General features: G+C 34.1%; 1 long non-coding RNA gene across 1 annotated transcript; it reads right to left on the bottom strand.

Moving 5' to 3' along the window:
- Positions 1-6583: 6583 nt before the first annotated feature.
- On the bottom strand, positions 6584-7614 carry LOC145077267 (uncharacterized). The gene is made up of 2 exons (XR_013693057.1): positions 7407-7614; positions 6584-7333 (listed from the first exon to the last, which is right to left on the bottom strand). It is a non-coding gene; the product is annotated as an uncharacterized LOC145077267 (long non-coding RNA).
- Positions 7615-9553: the final 1939 nt, after the last annotated feature.

Consider the following 9553-nt stretch of genomic DNA (forward strand, 5'->3'; position numbering starts at 1 on the left):
ACTTCAATAATGTAATCGCATTTTCATGTCCATGTAATATGTTCGTTTTCTGTGTTGTGTTTAATTAGGAGAATTTGCTGAGTTCTCTTAACCTCAAAAAAGGGCAATAAGTTGGTAGCGTTAATGTGTTATCACTCGTGCATGTGTATTTCAATTAAAGTTGATCAACTAATAAAAATTTTCTTGTTGTTTCGCTCATACTATTTCATGTATTATTGCTGATGATATGCTCATATTTCACCTACTTACATACATATTCCTCACAAGCATGCTTTGTTTGTATTGTGTGTGCATGTGTCTTGTCTGTGGTTTGCATGTAAAACGAGGCAGAGAATTGTGTCTTCTGGCGAGTTATGTGTTCTTTTTAGAGACGGGACAGCAGGAGGTGTATGTGAGAGAATTTAAAATACCAACTAGGAAATGTGTGTGGATGTGTCATGTTGTATTTGGATTTTGTATGCGTTTTACTAAGGTGGGAGTAGGGGTGAGTATCTGGATTGGATCGTACCCGCTCTTGGACCGGACCGGTTACGGAGAATATTGTGGACCGTGGACCGGACAGAATGAGTCGTATCCTGGTCCAGGTCCGGGTTTTTCAGTTCTTGAACCCGTTTGGACCTATAAGAATTTAACACAAACATACATATATTGACATCTAAATCTAATATGTTTACCAACTAGCATATATATTAATTTTACCAACAAAAGTTAACAATCTTAAGTTCTTAACATAAACATACAAAAGTAATTACCGTAACATCAAAAATCATAGTTTAAACTTTAAAATTAATCCAACTAACAAACGTCATAATCTAATCTTTCATTGGTTTTCTTCTCATATGATTGTCATATAAATCTAATATGTTGAAAGCTTGTGCAATCTCTACATAAATACAAAATGAAATGTTGTTAGCATTTAAAAAAAAAAGTAATAATTCTATAGAAAAAGAACGAGTATAAATTTTCAACCGAAAGATATATTATCATCCATCAAGATGTCATCTATGTTGTCAATTATTAGATTTGTAGATTTTCTCACCCAATCTGGGGTGCATAACAAAGCTTCAACTATCAACGTCAATAAATTACTCCGATGCTCACTTACAACTCTACCACATGTGTTAAACGCGAAGTCGAACGCCACACTTTAGATTTGTATTGCCAATATATCTAACAGCAATAGAATTAAATTGTAACAACATTAATTTATATATATATATATATATATATATATATATATATATATATATATATATATAATAAAAAAAACTATGTAAGACTAAAAAAAAGTAATCACCTTTCGTCATCTGAGCAACTGTCGGGAACCTAATCGTGTTTACTCTCTACCAACCGAGAACTGAAAAATCTTTTTTTATGATTTACTATATTCTCTTTCAAATAAGTTCGTAACTCGTTATCCATTGGATCCGGTACTCTATCAAGATCCTTTTCATATGATTTATCTGTTAAAATATACATAAAATTCAGAACTATAGTCTAAAATAATTATTGAAAAGCTGAAATATTTCAGCTTTGATATCCTAACTTTGATTGATTCTAACTCATTGAATATAACATCAAAAACAACAAAATTATAGTTTAAAATCATCTACAAACTCGAAATTAAAAGTCGAAAAAACCCGCATGTCAATCTGACTAAAAAAGAATGAGATATGACTGTTTAAACAATTTTACAGGATACAAAATTTTAATTTATTTTTGAAAAACTAAAATATTTCAACTTTAATATCCCAACTTTGATTGATTGTAACTCACTGAATATATATAACCCAAAACACAAAAAATATAGTCTAAAATTATCTACAAACTATAAATTACACATTGGAAAAAACCGGATGTCAATCCGATTTAAAAAGAATGGGATATGTTTGTTTAAACAATTTTATAGAATACAAAATTTTAATTTATTGTTGAAGAGCTAAAATATTTCAGCTTTGATATCCCAACTTTGATTGATTGTAACTCAATGAATGTAACACCAAAAACAACAAAATTATAGTTTAAAATCATGTACAAACTTTAAATTATACGTTCGAAAAAGCCGCATGTCACTACGACGTAAAACGACTGAGATATGTTTGTTCAAACGATTTTACAGAATACAAAATTTTAATTTATTGCTGAAGAGCTAAAATATTTCAGCTTTGATATCCTAACTTTGATTGATTGTAACTCACTGAATATAACACCAAAACAATAAAATTATAGTCTAAAATCATCTACAAACTCTAAATTACATGTTAAAAAAAACCGCATATCAATCTGACTTAAAACGAATGAGATATTTTTGTTTAAAATTATACTTTTTTTATAAATAAGTTGGTCCAACCGGTTTTTACCCGGAACCGACCGAACTGGACCGGTAAAAAAACCAAACCGTACCGCCCTCAAATCTTAAAACCGAAAACCGACCCGGGGGTCCAAAAAAATGGTCCGGTCCGGTCCACATGTCCAAATGCTCACCCCTAGGTAGGAGGTATGACGTATATTTAGGACATCCACAATGCATTCAACTTTTTAGAGTTTAATGGATTGTCACGTTATCTTTTTCCAATCCATATAACTCTATCATTATTTTCCTACAATGAATTGAATTCTACAAATTTCAATAAAATGTTACAAAATGTAATTTATAGTAAATATTTAAAAATTAAAAAGTTTTATTTTCCTATTGAAAAGTTCAACGGTTATTGAACTCCAAATTCATTAAATGTTAAGGTGACATCTTACAATGGTACAATTTCATCCATTGAAGGATACACAGATTTGTCACATCATTCAACTCTCCCACTAAATTCATCATTGTGGATCTTGTTATACTATGACATCTACCTACAATAAATTTATGAGTAAATTACTCATTTCATACACGTGGTATACCCAAATTTACACTATACATCCTATTTTGGATTTCATAGTATGAAAGTTCCTTTGGTTTAATGTCGTTGCGCGGATTGTCCATGGTCCTTATGAAAAGACTGCATTTTTCTTTTTAATATCTTTTCCTTTTTCTATAAATTTACATATTTTGTTTAAAATAATTAAAAACTCTCTCTCTCTCTCTCTCTCTCTCTCTCTCTCTCTCTCTCTCTCTCTCTCTCTCTCTCTCTCTCTCTCTCTCTCTCTCTCTCTCTCTCATTTTTCACGTTTTTATAGTCATTGATCTTCACACTTTTCAATGAAATAATAATGTCATTGCCTTTAGACGTCGTTGAAAGAAAAACACATGAAAAATAAATTGGCTTTGGCATGAAGTCCTCTGTTTTTTTAAAATATAAATTTTGTTAGAGCAACTCCAATGAACCTGCAAATTTGTGTTTTGCAGTCCCATATTTCTCCAATAGACCTATATTCTCACCGACATTTTGATGTAGTGTTATGGTATCCAAGCAAATTGGTATGAAACCGTTCATCACCACTATATATATATATATATATATATATATATATATATATATATATATATATATATATATATATATATATATATATATATATATAGGGTAAATTACACCAATCGTCCCTCGTCCAAGTGCCGAAAAGCATGTTTAGTCCCTATTTTTGAAAATTTTCTCGGACCGTTCCTCGTTTGTTGTAAATGTGCATGCTTCGTCCCTAATATGCGACTTTATTGTGACTTTAGTCCTTGCCCATATTTGAAATGACCATAATGCCCTTTATGTATTTCTTTTATAATTAAATTTATGTTATTGTTATTATTATTAATTAAAAAATAAAAAGAAAAAAAATATGGTCCCACTTCATATCCAAACCCATCTCCCCACCCAACCCACCATCCCATTACTGTCTTTCTTCTCTAAAGTTTTCAAAAAACCATATAGCTATTCATCCTTAAGCCACCATCGGTGGATAATCTCTCCGATGAACCCTCTCTACATCCATCACCATCTCCGGCGAACCCTCTCTCTCTGTCTATTGTTTGAAGAACACTTAATCACCACCATCAATGAAAATTAACACCACCACGGCCCGAACCACCACAGGGAGACTGCAAAACCACTAGAAACTTACCTTCCTTAGCCTTGCAACTCTTCACACTCGTACACTTCCACAACTGATCTGTCCCACAAAACCCCTTTGTAAACTGAATAAAATTTGTTCCTCCCTAACAAATTCGACACGAAAACCTCAGGTAATACTCTAGCGAAACGTACATCAGATCTAGGGTTTGGAACTGAGGTGGAGGTGGATCTAGGGTTTAAAATCAAAGATGAAGGCAGAAAATAGCAGATTTGTTGTTCCTTTTCTATCGGTGAGGGTGAGGGAGATCACAATGACAGTGGTGCGGAGAAGAAAGGTTTGGCCGGAGTGTAGATGAAGGGTGGTACTTCAGGCGTCGCCGGAAGTGCAAATGAAATGTGGTGACATATCTAGCTTTTAGTGAGAGGAGTTATTGGAGGTGATAGATGGTTATGCTGGAGGAGATGAAGGTGATAGGTGGTGGTGCCGGAGAAGATGACGGTGACAGGTGGTGGTGTCGGAGGTGCAGGTGGTGATAAGTGGTGGTGGGTTATTTGTGGAGAACCTTGTTGCAGAGATGGGGAAATGGAAGAGAAGAGGGGATATTTGATTTATTTTTTTATTTTTTAAATTTAAAACTGATAAATAAATAAAGGAAAATGAAAAAGAAATTACTAAGGGTAAAATAGTCATTCATGTCAATAGGGACCAAGCACGCAAGAAAAAAGAAACTCAGGGACAGTCCAAGTTAATTTTTATAAATAGGGACTAAACGTGCTTTCTGGCATGTGCACGAGGGACGATTGGTGTAATTTACCCATACATATATAAGGTTAGGTTATAATGTGGTCGGACAAATATTGTGCGGACGTGTGGACAACGGTATTCTATGAGAATTACTAAGACAATATGTTGTTCAGTAATATGAAAACGTTAAACCTTACACAACTATTGTCATTTTCATGGATTTTCACTAATTCTTATTTATTTTTATTTTCACACGTCGTTTTTCACTTATTTTCATTTTTACATAATACGAATCAATAAACATTCTGATATAAGGAAAATAATAAAAGAAAAGTCTATAATACCCTTATAGACGATTTAATGAGTGAAAATAAGTAGTAATGACAATAGTTATATAATATTGAACGTATTCACTTTATCAAACAACATATATTTCTTTGTAATTCTCACATAATAGCACTGTCCAAACGTTCGCACAATAGATGTTAATCCATATTTAAACCTACTCTCTCTCTCTCTCTCTCTCTCTCTCTATATATATATATATATATATATATATATATATATATATATATATATATATATATATATATTATTTTTGATCATTTTTTCACTAATAAAGGAAAAATTAGTTTTATCAATTTGTTAGGGAAGTAATCTAAAAACTATACAAAACACTTGTTCGTTATATATTCTATAGGTCCGACGATTTAATAAAATAAAATAATTAATACAAAATGATTTTATTAGATAACAAGCTTAACAAACATAACACACATAGTAAAGGTAATGTTTTTCTTTGTAGTTATATAATCTTTTCAATTTAATTTTAAAATATAATTTTTGTCTTATTTATGTTGTAAAATCAATTAATAGTATTATTAATAATAATTTATATATCATAATAAAACTTAGTTAAATAAAATCATATAATGTTAAAGATAATAGTATTTTATAATTGCAATATTAAAATTTGTTTATAGAGTTCATTTTTAGTGTCTAATTGGAATTGAAAATGATTTTGTTGTGATTTTTACATAAAAATAATGTGATTTTTAGTGTTACCGGTCTAAAAATGTAATCAGGTTTTAGTTGAACTAGGAATGTTAGCAATAAAGGGAGATGTCTTTTTAACTAACCTCTCTCTTATAGTCTTATATATAATCATCAACAACAATGTTTTGTACATTTTTTCTCCCTATTAATCCATCTTATTATTCTTCACCTCCCCAACACTCGTTATTATATTCTTCTTATACTTTATGTTCTCGATTGTATCGTTATTATATTCTTCTTATACTTTATGTTCTCGATTGTATCGTTATTATATTCTTCTTACACTTTATGTTCGCTCTTCTATCTTCCATTTGAAGACTAAATAGTAGCCATCAAAAAATAAGTTTTATTTATTTTAAAGTTTTGTCCAATTCAAATCCCCCATTGTTTTCTATTAACGGTTATTTGTTATGTTTTATTTTATTTTTGTGGACTTGGTTCGACCAACTATTGTCTTTTATTTGTGTAGTCTCAATTTATATTTATTTTCACAAACTTTGTTCAAACTTCATTTAAATATCTTTTCAACTCTCTCTCTCTCTCTCTCTCTCTCTCTCTCTCTCTATATATATATATATATATATATATATATATATATATATATATATATATATATATATATCAACATTGCAGAAAATGTTTGACGTAGACTCGGTGGTGGAGTGGGGCCAAAGGATTAATCGGCTAGGCAGGGATTAACCGGGGGATTAATCAGGGACCATTAATTATTAAAAATTTAATAAATATAACATTAATCCTAATAATATAAGTAAACAAGTTAACAAACATATTAGATCATTGATGATTTGGATTAAACAACCATGTCAACCAAGAATTACAAATGTTCTCATTGATGATTTGGATTAAACAACCATATCAGCCAACAACCTTAAACCACCACCTCCTTTCTACCCCTGATAAGAATTGCCTAATACCACCACCTGCTCCATTTGTTTTTGCTCCAACCACCAAACACCACAATTAACAAACTTCCTGTTTGCATCTGTTCAACAGCATCACACCCTTAGCTACTCCACCTACATCTTCAATCCATGGTTTTTGAGAACATCATACATGAACAAGGGACTAGAATTTCTGTCAATTTCTCTTAAGCATTTACACAAACACTTGGCATGCTAGTTATCAAACAACCATATTAACCACATCACCGAAAAAGAACACGAACCAGATTACTCTATTGGACTTGTGTATCGCAAGGCTATAATCGACATACACATGCGACAACAAAGATATTTATGCAATAAGTTCAAATAGAAATTGGTACCGGAATTGACAAGAGTAACTAGAGAGAGGATATAGAAGAATGAAGCTCAATCCTCTGCGAAGCCGATGAAAGAGTGGCAGAAGGACCAATTGATGCAGACCTATCCAATCCAAAATCGAATTATGTAAACAATCGACACTCCCAACTATCTGCAATCGAGCATATGGCACTGGAAACACCTTGTTGGTATATAACTATTGCTAAGAACCTGCAATAGAGTAATCGATATAGGCTTCCAACTATCTGAAATCGAGAATCAAGAATCAAATTATGTAAACAACTTGTTGGTAGATGATCGGTGCAGAGAGAAACGAACCTGGAAGTCTGGAGAAGCTCGAGGAATAGCACCATCAGAACAACTTGTTGATAGATAATCGGTGTAGAGAGAAGCTCGTGGCAGAATACGATGGCGAAGAACGAGCAGGGGGAGTGGGAGTCGAGCTGGGAGAACATATATGGAAGAGTGAAAGTTTAAGTATTCCACATCGAAGCTAGGAACATTTTATCAAGGAAAACATAGTCTATAAAAGGGAATCCTTCATTCTAAAAGAAACGCAGTTATATTTTAAGCAAGCTGGCTCCTTTGAGCTGGTGGGTCCTTTAGAGTTAGCTGGACCGATTAGATCCGAGTTGGTCCGATTAGGGCTGATTTTGACTGATATTGATATTGACCAAGGCCGCCTAATCTACCCTCTAACACCTATTCGTAGGCAGTTAGAGGCCGTCAAGCGTCTAGGCGCCGATTATATATATATATATATATATATATATATATATATATATATATATATATATATATATAGTAATGCCCCAAAAATACCAGAATAATTTTCATTTTCAAATCAACCAAAACATTTATTCATTACTTACAAATGATGGTCACAATATCAGAAGGTGTTTCAAAATAACATCAGAGCAATAACAAAATCATAAGTGCGGACTCTCCAGTGGATGCGATGCAAATATGTCGGACCCTTCCTTTTGGAACTAGATGTATCTGAAATATTTAATCATAAAATTGTAAACACAAAGTTTAGTGAATCCCCAAAATACCACATACTGTAACGATCCGATTTTCACGACTAAAAATTTTCTTTTAAAACATTACTAAAACCACATTTATAAAAACTGTATCATAAGTCATAACATAATTTCGTAGTATTAATTTCAAACATAACTTATTATCAGAGTAAAACATCCCAGGCTAACTGACTATGGTGTGTGCACTACAACCTCTCTGAGCTCCTCCTTTGAAAACTGAGTACCTGAAACCAAAAACTGAAACCGTAAGCACGAAGCTTAATGAGCTCTCCCAAACTACCACATACCATACAAACATATAAAGCACATACTCGGCCTTGCCCACTGCATCGAACCGAAGTTCGGAAACTGCATCGGACCAGAGTCTGGAACTGACCAGGGCCTTGCCCTCTGCATCAGACCGAAGTCCGGAACTGACTGGGACCTTGTCCCATGCATCGGACCGAAGTCCGGAACTAACTGCATCGGACCGAAGTCCGGAACTGTCTGGGACCTTGTCCCTTGCATCAGACCGAAGTCTGGAACTAACTGCATCGGATCGAAGTCCGGAACTGACTGAACATAGCATGGCATAAACACATCAACTAGCATGAACACATATACTGCATATTGCATCGGGCCGTAGCCCGAAACACATAACACATAAATCCTGTCTGAGCCACGAAGGCATCAAAAATACTAACTACCGCATCGGACCGAAGTCCGAAACTACTACTACTAAACGGGTCGGCATTGTGGCCTTAGACCCGTTCCTACTGGAAGGAAACTCACCTGCACTGCTGGAGTTTTTGCTGATACCCTTCTGACTGCTATCAGACACTCTCGAACTGCTGCTCCAAAACTTCCCCGATCTACTAATACCAAATATAACACTTAGTCTAACTGTCCTCCGAAAGTCAACTAAGTCCACTCTGGTCAAAGTCAAAGTCCTGGTCAAAGTCAACCTTCCAGGTCAACCCTACTCGCCGAGTCTGCCTACTGACTCGCCGAGTTCATATGCTCAGAATCCTTTCATTCGCGACTCGACTCGCCGAGTCATCCCCTGACTCGCTGAGTCTACCGATTTCCGAGTCCTGACCTGTCCAACTAACTGGGTCCCCACTCAACTCACTGATCTGAGTCTTAACTCGAAGGGTTTGGGGTTTCGCGACTTGACTCGCTAAGTCCAAGAACAAACTCGCCGAGTCCAAGGCAATCTTCAACAGACTCGCTGAGTTGTTCATCCAACTCGTCGAGTTTATCTTCATCTTCATACTACTCGCCGAGTCCACTCGAATGACTCGTCGAGTCTATTCAGTCCTTCATATATTCAGAGGCTTTTGAGTCATGCATGGACTCCAAACTGTAGATCTACTCTTCTAAAGCCTACTCCTTACGTAAAGTGGCAAACTTTACGTGTAGCTAAGGAGATCTAGGCTAAAA

This window comes from Lactuca serriola, chromosome 9 (assembly GCF_051521515.1).
Source record: "Lactuca serriola cultivar US96UC23 chromosome 9, Lser_US96UC23_V15, whole genome shotgun sequence".
NCBI classification, from domain to species: Eukaryota; Viridiplantae; Streptophyta; class Magnoliopsida; order Asterales; family Asteraceae; genus Lactuca; species Lactuca serriola.